Source organism: Convolutriloba macropyga, chromosome 6 (assembly GCF_964194025.1).
Source record: "Convolutriloba macropyga chromosome 6, txConMacr16.3, whole genome shotgun sequence".
In the NCBI taxonomy this organism is placed as follows: domain Eukaryota; kingdom Metazoa; phylum Xenacoelomorpha; order Acoela; family Convolutidae; genus Convolutriloba; species Convolutriloba macropyga.
In genome coordinates, this window is record NC_134473.1 from 46,589,919 (window position 1) to 46,607,047 (window position 17,129).

A 17,129-nucleotide genomic window follows, 5' to 3' on the forward strand; every position below is an offset into this window, starting at 1 on the left:
TTCTTTAAATAATGAACCCGTTTTGTTGCGGTAACGCTGGTATTATAAAGCTTAGTGGCAAATTTGGTACAAGATAAACCCCCTGAATTTGGGTTTTGAGGGAACCATTTTAGATAAGTGTGAACTCGCAACTTATTCAACTATTCTTAAACATGTCTTAAACATGTACAGCCTTCAAATTGTTCGCACTTTGCACGTAAACTCACTCAAAGTAGTCTACGTTTGAGATTTTGAAGCGCAGTAAACAATGCAAAACCGCACTTGTTATGCTTGAATGTGTTGTCAAGTCTTTAAGTCTGGTTTTAGTTTCAAAATAATTCGGTCACAATTTAATTCACAGATTTGCTAAGCTATTTCTTGGTTAATACTTATAGTTTCAGTATACAAGAGTTTGCAAGTATGTAAGTATTAAGTACTCTCCAATAATTGAACATATTATGCCCGGGGACTCTTTTTGATTACAATTTGGACGCGGTTTGAACTAATTTACCCGCGAGGGGGTTGTGAAATTTTGTCACAGACAAGCAACTACCAAGATAGTTTTGAGATAATTTAGACAAACAGCAAAAATGGTTTTAGGCAGATTAAATCGGGAAACTTTGTTTAACTTTGAACTGGAATTATCCAAGCATATAAAGCGTGGGGTTACAAGTGTAAATGGGGTTCCGAACCAGTTTAGACTTTGTAAATATAATTGCACCAGAAATTTAGTGTCCTAAGATTAAATGGGAAACAACAAGCTGTTTTATTGTACCCAGTGCATTTAACAGTCAAGTGTATTAAAGGTGCAAAACACTCTTTCGAAGATTCAATTCGTCAATCAAAACGTATTCAACTGTAAGCAACGTATAAGTATAGCGTGTGAGCATTATGATAGCAACGTGTAAGAAATGTGTCATATCAAGTAACGTATAAGCATTGTGATGTACAAAACCGCAAGTGAAAGCTTAGACGGCAAGGTTTTTTCGATGCTCTTTTACTGGTTTTTTTGTCTGATGTCATTGACGTCAAATCAGTTCGTATTCAATCGGCAATTATCTAGAAAACCTAAAAATATTAAGCCGAAAACCAGCTTAATCGATACATATAGTGGTTATATTTACTTAAAATTAGGTTAAATGAACTTTTTCGTACCTTTCTAGGTATATTAGAACGTATTTTATTAATTTAGAACGATTTCTATATGCGTTTAAAATACTCGAATCTGATTGGTTAATATTATTCGTTCATTTACTGCGTAACATCCTCCGGCCCGGAAGAAGATGTTGGGAAAACTGGTACAAGTTTTACAAGCGGGCGGACGAGTGAACCGGTAGACGTTCGTAAAACGGCGGAGCGCGCGACGCTATCGGAGCCGTAACGGAGTTCCACAATCCGAGCGGTTGGGTAGTAACCCCTAGGGTTGGTTTCCTCAACTATCCAAACCAAGTCACCGGTCTTAAGGTGTTGCTCGGCAGGCGTCTGCCACTTAGAGCGTCGGTTCAGCGTCGGTACATACTCTCTGATCCAACGGGACCAGATCGCATTAGCGTACGACTGCGCACGGGCGTAGCGTTTACGATGGTCAAGCTCATTATTGCCGACAACAGACGGAATACCGGTAGAGTATTCTCCTAAAAGAAAGTGGTTGGGCGTTAAAGCGTTCAAATCGCACGGATCGGCGCTTACGGGTGTTAAAGGACGCGAATTGAGAGCATTCTCCACGAGACAAAAGGTAGTATGCAGTACCTCATCCGTGAGGCGACGCGTGCCAAGAATAGTATACAACACGCGCTTGAAGCTGCGTACCAACCTCTCCCAGATACCACCTTGATGTGGTGCGCTGGGTGGATTGAACCTCCACTTAATACCTTTGTGAGCGAGCTCAGCTGCAATGTTGACAACGTTCCACTTTTCAATACTTTCTCGGAGTTCTTTCTCCGCTCTAATAAAGTTAGTGCCATTGTCCGACCAAATCATGGCAGGTGTACCTCTACGTGACACAAACCGCTCAACTCCCATAACACAAGAACTGGTGTCCATGGATGTAACTATCTCGACATGGACAGCGCGAGTAGTGAGACAGGTGAAGAGGAAGCCCCACCTTTTCTCAGTAGTACGGCGGACAGTAACATAGAATGGCCCAAAGTAGTCAACGCCAGTGTTCGTGAAGGGAGGAGACTGGTAAGCAAGTCTCTCCTTAGGTAAGTCAGACATGATTGGTTGCATAGTTACCGCTTGGAATTCTCGGCATCTTAGGCAGTGTGCTTTGATGGAACGCAAGGATGATCTTAGTTTCAGTACTGTGTAGTGTTCCTGCACAATTGATCTTAGGTATTCAACGCCCTGATGGTAATGCTTTACGTGCGTGTGTTCAAGGAACAGTTTTACAAATGGATGACGTGCATCTAAGATGATTGGGTGCTTTACGTTGAACCCAACTTCAATTAACCGCTTGATGCGGCCCGAGGAACGGATTAGCCCATTTGGACTAATAAACGGTGAATGTGGAGCAATTCGGCTACTCCGTTTAACGAATTTATTGTCAATGAGATCTTTTCTTTCGGCTTCAAAAGACTCTCCTTGCACCAAATACTGTAGATGACGCTCGGCTTCGTCAAGCTCAGTAGGGTCGGTAATGCTACCATCGGGGTTACGGTAGCCGGCATGTTTCGGCAAAAGCCGGAGAACGTACGCGGCAATGCGCAAGTACTTTTGATAAGAACTAAACTTATCAAATGGGAATAACGACGGAACGGGAGTTGTCTGTTTTTTAACAGATGTAGCGAGAGAGACAGTGTCTTCTATGATGACTGCTTGGTTGACGCCAAGTTTGATGTTATTAATGACGTCTTTGTTCGGCACGAAAGGGAACCTTGTGTTAATTAAGAAATGTGGACCATTGACCCAACTGCTTAGTTGCAAAACCTCAGCGGACATTCCACGCGTGCCAGCGTCAGCTGGATTATCCTTAGTTGCGACGTGGTTCCATTGGTCAACGCTGGTATACTCCAAAATTTCACAAACGCGGTTTGCAACAAAGATTGGTTGCTTTTCATTAGAGTTTATCCACTGAAGAACGGTCGTGCTGTCTGTCCACATGAATACTTGGTTAACAGTTACAGTAAGTGCCTGAATAATTTCGTTCTTCAGCCGAGCGGCAAGTAGAGCTGCTTGCAATTCCAGTTTTGGGACAGTCATTACCTTCATTGGCGCCACGCGCGCTTTCCCCAAAACAAACGCAAGCTCTGTTTTTATCTTGCCCGTAGGAGTTGTTACTCGGGCTCGGAGAAATGCAACGGCACTAAAAATATCCTGAGAACTGTCACCGAACATATGCAACTCTATATTATCAAAGGGTCCACTAAAGTAACTTCGAGGAATTTTGATGTTTTCAAGCTTTGGTAAGTCCGCACTCCAGACCAAAAATCTTTGAACCATGTCCTGTGGGAGCTCGTCATCCCATTGCTGTCCTGTGACACGCCAGATGTCTTTTAAGAGCAATCTCGCACCGACGGTAAACGGTGCGACAAGACCAATGGGGTCAAAGACTTTCGAGACAAGACTTAGGACCAAGCGTTGCGTGAGGGACTTGGTGATAGCGCAGCTTGTACCCCTACTCACAACTAAAGTGTCATTAGTGTGATCCCACTTTAACCCTAGCACATGCGATGAATCCTCCTGACATGAAACAATAACCTTGGGCTCAGTAGATTGAGGCGAACCATCAATTCGATCAGCCAGATTTTGCACATTGCTTACAAACTTTGTAAGCTTGAACCCACCGAGATGGAGAAGATGTACCAATTCCTTCGATCTATTGATGGCTTTCTCAGGAGACTCCACTGAGTCAAGGTAATCGTCCATGTAGAAGTTTTCAAGGACGGCTTTTGCAGCTTCGGGGTAAAACTTGGCATTGTCTCTCGCAGTGCGTTGTAATGCATAGTTGGCGCATGTGGGCGAGTCTTTAGCCCCGAATATATGGCGCGTATATTGATACACTACAACGTTAGTTGTGGGGTCCTCCCGCCACAGAAAGCGAAGTGATGGTTGATCTGATGGTAATACACCAACCTGTAGAAACATTCCCTCGATGTCGGCAGAGACGGCATAGGGATGTTGTCGGAAGCGAAGAAGTACGTAAATAAGGTTTTGGAGCAGATCAGGGCCAGTGAGCAAAGATTTATTCAGTGAGGCGCCATGAAATTTTGCTGCTCCATTGAGCACCCTACGCACCTTACCCGGTTTGTTCGGGTTTAAAACCGGATGGTGGGGTAGGTACCACTCTTTATCAGACCGGCTCTCAACCTTGTGAGCGTCCGGAACCTCAATTACATACCCCTTATTTAGGTCTTCCTTGATAGTACTAGTATACTTCTCTCTGAGGTCTTCATCCTTGGCCAAACGTTTTTCGAGAGATTTTAGTTGCACAAGGGACGAGAAGTAATTATTTGGGAGCTTGGTGTTGTCTGCTGCCCACAGCATTCCGACATCGTATCTCAGGCCATTGTGTACGGTGGTACTCTCAAGGATCTCGTGAGCCCTTGCGTCTGCTGCAGATCTGGAGTCGACCTGCTTGTTTGCCCCGAATGATTCAATGTCGTACCATGACTTTACTTGACTTGCTAACTCATTGTCATGTTCGATATTCACTTTAAAGCACGTTGAGGTTAAACAAGATCTTGATGGTAACGGACCGCTTAAGACCCAACCTATGGGTAAGCGTACGGCAACGGGTGAACGCTTCTCGTCGGCAGAGAAGTATTCTAACGGGCGGATGGCGTGATAGACATCTTGTCCGAGTATCATCTCAATGTCTTTATAGGAATATGTCACGGGATCAAGGACTGCTAAGTGTGGGTAAGTCTCCTGCAGGGCCTGTACATTAATTATATCAGAGCCGACGTTCAGACTCTCTTTAACGAAAGGGTTGATGGTAAATGGTTCGAAATCTTGATGTTCTCTTGGTTTCACAGTGACTTCAACAATCCTAGTGTCAACTACTTCTTCGGTATTAATACCTTTGACAGTTAGCTTTAGTGCTTCACCGTGCAAACCGAGTCTATCTGCGAGACTACCGGCCACCCAAGAGTTACTGCAGGCGGTATCACACAATACTAAAGCCTTGGTATCTAAACCGGAGGAACTGACCAACTGCAACTCCGTTATCTGAAGGAGGCCCTTAACATCAGTAACAGATGACATTGTTGTGGTCTTATTAGACGGCTGTTGACTAGTAGTTGCTTTACTTTGACCTGTGTTGCCAGGTGACTGGATAGTATTGGGATTTGTCGACTGTTTTGTTGGGAAAACCCTATCTGCTCCATGCAATAGTGTGTTATGCGAACTATTGCACCCTTCTGCTCGGCACTTTCTTGGTTGAGGGCACTGGCGGAATGTGTGCTTGTCCCGTAAGCACGAAAAGCAAAGTTTGTTATCCGCCACCAACTTAGCTCTCTGGGTTGGAGTCTTTTCCTTGAAAACTCGACACTCCCATAGCCGGTGGTTACCTTTGCATACAATGCATCGAAAGTAAGTATTTGTGGAAGCAGATGGCATTTGCTTCTTTGTTTCCCTTTGTTGCGAATTTGATGCAAACACTTTTGAGGCTGTTTTGGTCTTGGTTACTGAAGTGATGTTCTCTTCAGGTTTGGCCTTGGTTGCGCTTTGTTTCATAAGATCATGGGCCTCAGCCTTTTCTTTAAGCCAATCGTTAAAGTCAAGGAGGGTAGGCTTAACCCAGTGCTTCTTAACCGTAAAGAGTGACCATGACTCTTTCATGTTTGGTGGTAACTTCTGTACCGCTTGGTTAAGTAGGGAAGCGCTCTTCAAATCAGCATCATATGATAACGACTTGAAAACCCCAACGAGACTGGATATTGCAGCAGAATAGTTTATGATGTTATCACTATTGTGCATTTTAAGAGGTGGAAAACTGCTTAGTTTATCCAAGTGTGCACTTACGACTGCCTGTGGCTGGCCAAATTTACGTTCCAAAGTCCTTAGTGCATCCTTGTACATTAAACCACAGTAAGCAAACTCGGCGATTGCAATCTTTGCTTTACCAGTGACGAGTGTCTTAAGGTATGTCAATTTAACGTCATCAGTGAGCGTTTGCGAGTCGATCGCGCTTTTGAATTGACCATACCACTCATGCCACTTTAATGGGTCGCCATTAAACTCTGCAAGTTTCCACTCGGGCAAAGGGTCGTTTCTCTTGCTTGTTATTGCATCAGCTAATTCCCTAATCAATGACGCATTGTCCTGTATCGGAGGGGCAGGTGCAGACACCTGCGGACCGCTCCAACTCAACGGAGTGGGCCCAACATAGGGGTATGTTGGCTGAAAAACCGGAGTGGTTAAACCAGGTACAACATTAGGAGTCGCGATCAGGTTTTCCTGCTGCGCGCCTAACGGTGATTGCATATCAATCAAAGGGGGCGAATTGTGATAAATTCGTGGTGGAACATAAGTGCTTGATGGTGCAATATGGGCGTGTACATTTGGAGGCAGACTATTCACGGTGGTTGTGTTTTGATTGACTATTGACGGTCTGTGCTGTGGAAACCGCCAATGACTCATATTTGGCACAAACTTCTGGCCAAGAGGGATATTGGGCATAGTTAGGAAAGGAGGAGCAACAGAACGTATTACTTTGTTTACTCGGTTATTATTATTCTGAAATGTTTTGACGAGAGGCTGATTATCCAAAGTGACTTGTGGGATGGGAGCAGTGAGGTTAGGTGCGAAGACTGGGTTCGGAATGGGAAGGACGTTAGGATGAGCGGGTTCGGAGTTGTGCTGTTGAATGTTTGGACTTGGTGGGGCGCTTGGGTGCAGGGGAACGTTGATTGCGGGGGCTGGATGATTTGTTGTCGGAAAAGGAGGAAGAGTGGCGTTTGGTGCTCGGGGGACAAAATTAATTTGTTGTCGGGGGCATATACGCTGGGCCGATTTATTCTCGGGCAGACTTGATGTTTCAGGTCCCCTGGATTGCGAAATTTGAAGTTGTGCGTTGGGAAAAACCTCGGTTGTAATATTCTGATTTTCTTGTGGTGCGAACGTCTGTGGTGGAATGGGCTGTTGAATGGGCGGTGAAGAAGCCCCTGGGGCGTGTAAAGAAGGTGGCTGACTATCCGCGGTTCCTTGGTTAGTTATGGTTGGAAGCGCCACGCCTTGCTGGCCTGTTTGATCCATTTGCGCCCTTAGGTGCGCCTGGTACAACGCCTGTGTGTTAGCAGCAGCCAAAAAATTTTCAGGTGGCGTATAATATGGATCGAGTTGCTGTAAGGTCTCAACGCTTAAAAAGTAATTGCCTCGACAATTTTTTGGAATCGAATGCCTTGAAATGTCAGTGTCGTGATCATCCACTGCTTCGCCGTTATTATGGCTAGGGCATTCTGGAGGGTCTTTCGTAATCTCTGGTTCACCAGTGTTCTCGTTGTTATTAAAACTTAAAGCAAGTGAGGTGTTGATCCAATCCTGGACAGCCTTTTCACTTCTCATTGAGCTCCTAGCACTTGCAGTTGTTTCAGAGTGGCTACCTTTGGAAACGGCGTCCAGCAGTTCAAATTCTTGCAGAGTTGCCTCTGCCAACCGTTTCCTGTTGCTTTCCTCCAGTTCATCTAATTCCATTTGCTTTTTCTGTTTAGCAAGGCGAATGGCTGCCTCATTCTGTTTTTCAATTTCTTCGCGCTTCATTTTGGCAATTACGTAATCATGTTTACGCTGACTAGATGTTTTTGACGAGGTCATCAATGAGGGAAGTCTAGAACGAATGGAAGCCCTCGGTTCCTGAAACTCACTCACTTTATCATCAGCAGAGTTGATGTAGTTTCGTGCTGAAGCGAGGATCTTGTCGTTCTTAGTTGTCATTGCCTCCAAGTAAGACTCTAATGAAGGAACAAGTGCACTTGGATCCTCCGTTTTTCCAGCAAATGCAATCAGGTCCTCATTTTTGTCTACAACAGTCATAAATGCTTCGTTGCATTTTGTTACTAGGCGTTCAACTTTCACTCGCCTACTTTGACTATTTATACAATGAAGAATATCTTCATGTATAGCATGCAATTCAGCTTCACGCTTTGACCTGGCAGCGTACAACTTTTTAACTTTTTGATCAAGACTATTAGACATCACGATGTTATTATTTCCAAAGACCAGCAATCCTACCACTGCACACGGTTATATTTTATATGCACACTCCAAACAAACCTAATACACGCAAAACGAACCCAACGCAAAAGACACCAAACACAGCACACTGTAGACAGTCTGTAAACCAAACCGCCCAAAGAGCAAAGAAGGTCGTCGAGCACACTGTGCCCGACAAAAACAGAAGTGGAGCGCTGAACGCTATGCGCTCAACGCGGAGGGAGACAAAAGACGCACGGGAAGTCGAGCGAGCAATGCGCGACGGAACGGAAACGGGACGTGCGGGAAAGCGGGTGAAAAACGCGCAACGCAACGAAACGGGACGGTGGGAAAGAACGGGCGGGAAATGAGGTTGGAAGGAACTAAGTTAGCAGACCACAGCAAAAACTCAAGCATACAACCTAGCCGTAACTCCAGAACAAACTTAAGTCACACCCTAGGAAGAAGGAGAGAAGCTACTGCAAGACAATCTAACATAGTTCATAATGGGATTATAACAACAAATTTAACGAAAAACTAATTAACCAATTTACGGCAATGCAGTAGTACACTAAAAGGATGTAAAGGTCAAGAAATTTACTAGCCGTAACTCCAGAATAAACTTAAGTCACATCCTAGCAAAACCCAAACCACAACAAACAATCAGCATACTAACGGTATTAAACAAACTACATCAAATTTGAATAAACTACAATAGTATATTTGTAGACTGAGACAGTTGGAAAAGTCAAGAAACAATCCAGCCGTAACTCGAGAATAAACTTAAGTCACACCCTAGAAGGCAACAAGACCAAACCAACTAGCAATCATACAGTTACACACAAACATACAACAGTAAAACAATATACTACAACAGCAAGGCTAGTAGATTAGTAAAGTTGAAAAGCCAAAGGACAATCCAGCCGTAACTCGAAAATAAACTTAAGTCACACCCTAGAAAGCTGTAAGACTTAAACAACAAACCAGCATACTAGCATACTCAACATACTACAGCAAAAACAACAACATACTTCATCACATATGACATACTATATCGAAATCACGAAAAATGGCGCAAGAAAACAAAAAGCGAAGTTTTGGGAGAGCGACGTTATTGAAAAAAGGGAACACGGAGAATTGAAAAGTTAAGGGACGAAAAGGACGCAGACGAAACGGTACATAAGCCAGAGACGAAAAAAAAAATTATAGGGGTTCGATAACTTTTTTCTGTAGGCCGGAGGTTGTGAAAATTTTCACAATTTATTCTGTGTATTGAGTTTCACTCAATTTACGAACCTTCTTGTTGAGAAGATTGATTTTTTGACAAATTTGTCAAAATTTTATGCTTTTGTCCAATTTTTTCTATTTTTGGTCAACATTTCTGCAATTTTTTTGAATACGGAACGGTAATCCAGTAAATTGGACGGTTTTATGCTGAAAGTACGTTTTTTCAATATTCTATATTGATATTCTATGTTTTTTTGATTTGCATCAAAATTGACCAAAAATTTTCAAAATTGGACAAATTAGCATAATTTTCTCTCAATTTTCTCTTTATCAGAGGTTATTCTTTGATATACGAACCGACAATATCAATTTTCTCGACTTTTTGGTAAATCTACCAAAAATTTTCAAAATCGATGTTTTTTTCATCTCAAAAGCTGCTTTTGTGGGGGTTATGGGTAACCTGTTTTGCAAAAAAAACTACCAAGAAAGTTAAGGTGGAACTTGAACTTTCGTTCGTGGTTGGATAATTTGCCGTCTAAAGCTCACTAGTATGAAGTCAAGACAAATGTACTGGAGGAGTCTTACAGTCTTTTTGTCCTGGTCCAGAAAGAGAGAAAAATCTGTTCACCACAGCCCTGTCGATAGCCATCCAACCTTCTGACTGCATTTCTCGTAATTCTTCCAGACCCCTTGGTGACACGGTTGTTACAAAGATACACCAACTCTTTTCAGGAGTGTGCCACAATACTTATGTTGCCCTATATCGGCCGCCGAATCGTCAAAGTAGCATCCGATTTGCTCCGTGATTGTTATGTGCTCTGGCACCTTCCTGTCAAACACACTATTCGCAAATGCCTCCTACCAGAGGGCAAGATTGGACTGCAGTAACGTCTCCGTCTGTGACACCTTCTCTGTCCAGTCCTTATAGTAGTTTGGACTAGCCGGATTCATCATTACATCTTTTTAATAAGTTTATTACAACAGTTAGGCTGAATAAATGCCTGAAAAGGTAATAGAATTAATGGAACGGAACTGAAAGACTCCCTGGAACTAGAGGGTCGTGGTACCATTATTAAAGGTGCAAAACACTCTTTCGAAGATTCAATTCGTCAATCAAAACGTATTCAACTGTAAGCAACGTATAAGTATAGCGTGTGAGCATTATGATAGCAACGTGTAAGAAATGTGTCATATCAAGTAACGTATAAGCATTGTGATGTACAAAACCGCAAGTGAAAGCTTAGACGGCAAGGTTTTTTCGATGCTCTTTTACTGGTTTTTTTGTCTGATGTCATTGACGTCAAATCAGTTCGTATTCAATCGGCAATTATCTAGAAAACCTAAAAATATTAAGCCGAAAACCAGCTTAATCGATACATATAGTGGTTATATTTACTTAAAATTAGGTTAAATGAACTTTTTCGTACCTTTCTAGGTATATTAGAACGTATTTTATTAATTTAGAACGATTTCTATATGCGTTTAAAATACTCGAATCTGATTGGTTAATATTATTCGTTCATTTACTGCGTAACAAAGTGTAACAAAACGAGATACCACTATACTTTAATGCAAATTAAGGCTTTTGTCCAGGTATTTTATATAGCTTAAAAAACAAGCGGAGGAGACAAACGGTATTAAACTTGTGAGTAGGTTTTCACAGGGTTAATATCTGACCATGGAACAACGTTCTGTAATATTCCATGAAATTGGGATCAATTTTATGATCGAAGTTTAAGTTCACTCGGACACGTGTCTTTATATCGCTTGTTACCCGACTGTACACTTTCAGGGAGGTTAAGTGTTTTGTATGTTCATGCAGCACTATACAAATTATTCAACTGCAGTACTTTTACAACAAAAACAAGGTGGAAATCGAACCCGTCAAGCCAGGCATGCGTACTAACAACCGATCCGAATGCGCAAACTCGCGCCAAAGGTTTTTAAAAATATACGCAGAAAATACACTTCAAATAATTTTAACGATAAAAAATGGAGCTCAAAACAACTAGGAATGGGCTTTGAAATCAATTTGGAAAAACAAAACAAAAACTGGAGGAAAACAGTAAAAAAAAAAATCCAACGGCAGCACGTGAACCGCCCACTATCGAAAAAGCTTTTATTCAAGATAAACCTCAGTCTAACTTAAAGTTAGACTTGAATATTTTCACCACTTGCTTTTTTGGTCCCCCTCCTGTTTCTGTTTCGGCGTGACCAAAATCACAACCGGAATTTGAATTCAAAAACCATCAAAATGTTCTAAATTGTTCTATAACAGCAGGATGATAACTGAAATTTAACTCAGAGAGTTTCTGTTGACAAAAACTAGACATTGAAATGACCAAGAATGCACTTTGTAGACAATGTTGACGAAGTCATACTACTCCCATTTTATCCAAGTCCTGTGAAGACGCGATCAAAACCACAGCCACTAAATTTCAACTTCAAAAATTCAAATATCAAAAACACGAAGACTAGATCTAAGGAAAACCCGAAAAGTTTCGAGATCAACCCCAAACTTCAGCTGCAACCGACAATTCCGTGACCACGATTAAAAATCTAAAAAGATAAATTGAAAGCGCCTAAGGCGGTAAAATGGCAAAGAAACAGTTAAAATTTGCATTGATAAAAACATGTGCGAAAAAGTCAAAAATATTACAGAAATATTGTTAATGTGAGAAACCACTTTTGATTTTAAATACTTGAAACTACACAATGGCTTGCGTAAACTGCTCGTGAACTAAAATTTTTGGTCGCTTAACGCAACTGTTTTTCATGCCTACGCATATGTTTATGTTTACAAAATGATAGCACTATTTTCCATTTCTCTTATCCTTTTACGTCCTTAAAAAGCAATGTTTCAAATTTTTTAACCCTGCTTTTCAACAATTTGACAAGCCAAAATTATTTTATAGTCCTGGAAAAAAGGGTCTCTGTTTTCTATCTTTTAAAAATTCTTGATCAAAATTCATTCAGTTAATCGACGCGTGTCTAAAAGGAAATATTTTCACATTTCATCGCCTGGCTTAAAAATTAACATAAAATTTTTGTTTTCAGAATATACTGAAATTCGAATATTGAAGGAACACAATAAGTGAATAATAACGTACTGAAACCTTGACAGTTGCTAGGTTATGAATAGCACTTAAGGAATGATCAAATCCTATTTCAATTTGAAAGAAAAGTGCGAGCACAATTATTTCTGCGAAGCAGGGGAGGACTCGATTTTTTGTATTTTTAGGAAATCTATGATATGTACAATTTCCATTCTGATACAAGTTTAACAACAAACAATATAAAACTTTGGGGAACAATGAGCACTTTGTAATTTGCGTAGCATTAATCTTTCAAAAATTGCAAGCCAAAAATCACTAAACTGTTGCCTCTGTCGTACCAAACTACATTGATAAGCCATAAATCGAATTACTGCAATCTCCTTGCATTGTTAAACAATTCGGTTGAAGTCTGCTTTTTTCCAGGACAAAACTCTTACGCATTTTCAAGTAAACGAAGTTGTGCGTCATAATTTAACTTGTCACAAAGTTACTTTTAAAATAAGCCATTTTATATGTAAAGGAAACCATCAATTTTTGGTTGTTTAGCGCAACGGTTTTAATTTTTCACTTTTTAACCTGTTTTTCAACAATTGTACAAGGCAAAAGTGGTTGTGGACTTTGAAAAATGTTATTCATAAATTTCCATCCTTTTGGATTTCTTTCTCACGATTTCGTGTCTTCATGTTCATTCAGTTAATCCACGCGTGTCTAAAAAGAGATAATTTTTTCTATTTCATTTCTTGGCCTAAATTTAATATAAAACTTTTGTTTTCAGAATCTATTGAAATTCAAATATTGAAAGAACTGAACAAAAGGTATAACGGAAACCTGAAATATTGGTATTTTTTAGGTTTTGAATAGAATTTAAGGTATGATCAAATGGTATTTCTTTTTGAAAGAAAAGTGTGAGTACAAATGTTTCGAACAAGCGGGTGAGGGGCGTTTCGAATATAAATTTAAACTTTCTTAGCACAAGTCTTCCAAAATTTTTAAGTGAATAATGACTAAATTGTTGCTTCTGTCGTACCACATATATGAATACCACAAATACATGCAGTAACTGCGTACTATTGCACGCATATATCTTGTAGTCATTTTCGCTAGCAAATAGAATTTCCGCAATCTCCTTGCGTTGTCAAACAATTTTTCTCGAAGTGTGGTTTTTGCTATGAAAAAACACTTATGAATCTTCGAAGAAATTGAGTTTTGCGTCTTAATTTATTGCATATTTTGATAAATTTCACTTATTATTCAATGCCATGTGTACTAACTTGTCACAATTTTATTTAAAAAGCCAGCTTATTTATATGTACAGAAACTTATAATTTTTAAATTTTTTGAAATCATATCAATCAATTGTAAAGACCGAAGTTTTGTACAGTCATCTTCCACGAAATAGACTACAATTTTTGACAAAGATTCTATTTACCCTACTATATTTGAGTAGATCAGGAAACTTCTGCATGGGGGAGGGGCTATATGCTCAACTAAGTTTCTTTGTTCAGTCTTTTTCCTCCGATCGATACATTCATTGTACAGATATATGAGTGTTTTTGCTGAAATTAAAACCCATTTAGCTAAAATTATTGTAAAAACGTCAACCATAGTCTCATTGGTTTCAAGTATAAAGATAAAAGAGGGTTGCTGAAGTGTTTGAAATAACTCTTTTAGCTTAAATTGCGGCTAATTTAAAAAGTGTTTCTTTTTTTTCATTTTTCATGAAAAATGGCATCACAACTGCTTCTTTAGCCCACTTTTTCCGTATTCAGTGGCTGTGCAGACACAAAAACTGCTGATACGATCACAATTTAACCAGATAAGTGCTGTTTTTATCCAAAGTTCCTCAAAAAGTGTTCTGAAACTAAAAATTGGGCGGCTTTTTGTTATATTAAATCGATCAAAATGTATCAGAAATGCATTTATTTTTGATATACTAAAACTTTTCAGTGTCAAAATATCTATTCAAAAAATATTTTGTTGCAAAATTGAAGTTTTTTAACAGAAGCTCAACGATAGCAAGGCGATATCAGGCTCTCCGCGTGGATTTTGCGATGAAATGTGAAGAGGACTGTAATTTGGCTCTGTATTTGTTTCAAAGACGATTTTGGTGTTTTTTTGGTCCCAGTTGACAACATTTCTGTTTTCTTTCTGTTTTCTAGATTCATTTATTGAGAGGTCTTGTGTATGTTCATGTTGAAATTGAGGCCCGATGATTAATAATTGTTTTCTCTGAGTAGAGCACATTATTTTTATAGCTGCAAAACCGTTTTTGTAATTTTTTTTTGAATTCTTTTGATTTGCGAGCGATTATTGTTTTTTATTATCTTTCTAATCCAATTTTTCAAAGGTCTTATTGGCTATCTAAATTTCCATTTAAAAATTATCGATGCTTTTGGTTGATTTCCAATGGCTTTTCGCTTACAGATATCAATAAGTTAACAAATTTCATCAATTATTGAGTTTATTGATTTTACAGTCAAATTAGCTAATTCGGTGTTACCCAGAGTAAGTAATTGCTTGAACTGACAAGCAGGAGAAGCAGGAAGACTAGTGTTGGTCTAATAGTGGAATCGAACAAATAAAAAAAAATAGTTTGTAATGGACCGCTTTTCTTCTTTTAAAAGTTTTGATTTTTCTGATTTTTTATTTTTTTACAAACCGCAATCGTTTCAATTCACAACTCAATTTTTGACTAATAAAATATATAAGCAGATAAAGGCCAATGGACATACCTTATATTTTCATAAAAAAGATCAAGGTTTTTTTTGGCTTCAGCACCGTCTTTTGTAAAAATTGTTTGTAAACTTTGAGTTCTACATCTGTTCGTTGTTCTTTTAGTCTTCTGACGTGTTTTCCATAATGACATTTCCATTTGGGTTCCTTAATTGTTAATTTAATCTTATTTTTTAATTGAAAGATCATGGTTGAATTGAATTAGTTTAAAAAATTTGTTTTCAAAAAATTAATGTTTTTTTTTCAATTTGCAGCGTTCTATCTCTTTTCTATACACCTGTAGCGTATTCTTAGCAAAAAAACCGAGATTGCATCGTATTCCTAGTGAGAGTTTTTTTGCTGTTGTAACGTTTATTTGATTTTTTGGGCGCTGATACACGTTTCCAAACTTTTTTATTTTTGGACATTTACAAATTGTGTTGACGTTCTTTTTAGCTACCTTGTTCAAATTTCAGAATAATAACAAGTCGCATATAATTTAAGGACGTTGGGAGAAAGCGCAATTAAGGTTACGATACTGAAAGCTTCGACACCGTGTTCTCTCATTTTTTTTTTGAAGTTTTTGGTTTCTAACTCTACTAATTTATGTAGTTGGGTTGTGTTTTGTATTGCGATGGAACTGAATTGATTCCTATGGAGGTAAAAATCAGGCCATTTAATGATTTTAATTTACAACTAATGTTTTTCATGACTTCGAAATAAAATGTTTTCAACAAGTTTAAATGTATTTTTTAACTTTGCCCCTTTTTGTTTTTGGGCTTTATTTTAATCATATGCAGTAAAGTTTGCTATCTTCGCTGGTTAAATGCATGTCAATATAATTTATGTTTTTATCGGATTCTATTTTGACTATAAACTTTTTCTAAAAATATACATTGAGTTTCAATGCTTGTTAAAAATAGACATTAATCAATGCTTGTTGCTTTAATTTGATTTTTTGTCGTGCCCCTTTATGGCGGAGATCGTCGGACCTCGTTTTGTTTGCATCGTTAATTTAACTTTCTGTTTACAACCTTATACGAGCTATTAAATTAGTTCACAGTGCTGGGAAAATAACGATCAAAGTTTGCAGCTACTTTTTGAGCGTCCGCTTTTTACTTTTTCAGCTTGTATTGTTGAGTTGTCAATTGCAGAGTCAATTCAGCATTCTTTATCTAAAAAGTTTTTTTGAAGTCCTCTGGTCTTACTGCGCTATGTATCAGAATCAATAGGTTGATTAAGGTCATTAGTATTTTTTTTTGCAGCGACGATCTGATTCAATGCTTCTTCCAAACATTTGACAAAATATTGACTTGTATTACTTGGTAAAAAATTAGCCTTGTCATTATAAGTGAATCAGTTCATAGAACCACCCAATATCAATTCAACTCCCGATACATCCACACAATCGTGTTTGGTTTGAGCCCAAAACCCCACAAAATTCTTTGAGTGTACAATTCACGGTGGTCGCCCATCTAAGCTGAATGTCAACTTTTCGCAAATAGTTTAAAGCGGGACTACAATTTGTCTTTAAAAGGAATTCTTTCATAGTATGTATTTGCTTTCAGCATGAACTATTCGATAGGAGCAATGCTTCTTGGAAACAGTGAGCTTTGGCAACTGCAAAATCATACCAGTGTCTTCCATGTCAACCATTGAGGAGTTTCAAAATATTGAACACGTTAATCAGTCCACTGTACCGGGATAAAGTAATTGGAACACTGCCATCATATAGTGGAGCGATTTTGCTGTAATTAATCCTGTTTATAGCAATGGTTCAATCTATTGGACCAAATAAGTTTTGATTCGAGGGTGCTATGAACTAGAGCCTATCCTGCTCAGCGCCGAAAGTGATGCAAGTATATGCAGACCTGATCTCCTATTTCGATAAATCAAAACATTGCATTGGTTCAAATTTATTTAAGTGTAAAATACATCAAAAGCTCTGGCAAATTAAATCAGATGTCCTTTATCTTGTGTGGTCTGAGACTCTGACACTCCGTGGCCACGTCTCTCTATCGT

At 39.2% G+C, this 17,129-nt stretch overlaps 1 protein-coding gene across 2 annotated transcripts in view; it reads right to left on the reverse strand.

Moving 5' to 3' along the window:
- Positions 1–16,421, reverse strand: part of LOC142341708 (uncharacterized) — a 72,339-nt gene extending 55,918 nt beyond the window's left edge. Inside the window, exon 1 of one of the 2 annotated variants that reach the window (XM_075392865.1) lies at positions 16,205–16,421. The gene's annotated coding sequence lies outside the window, so the exon portion shown is untranslated. Of the gene's footprint in view, positions 1–608; positions 625–16,204 lie in introns of those variants that run through there. The other variant, XM_075392866.1, reaches the window with a different exon arrangement.
- Between the last annotated feature and the right edge of the window lie 708 nt (positions 16,422–17,129).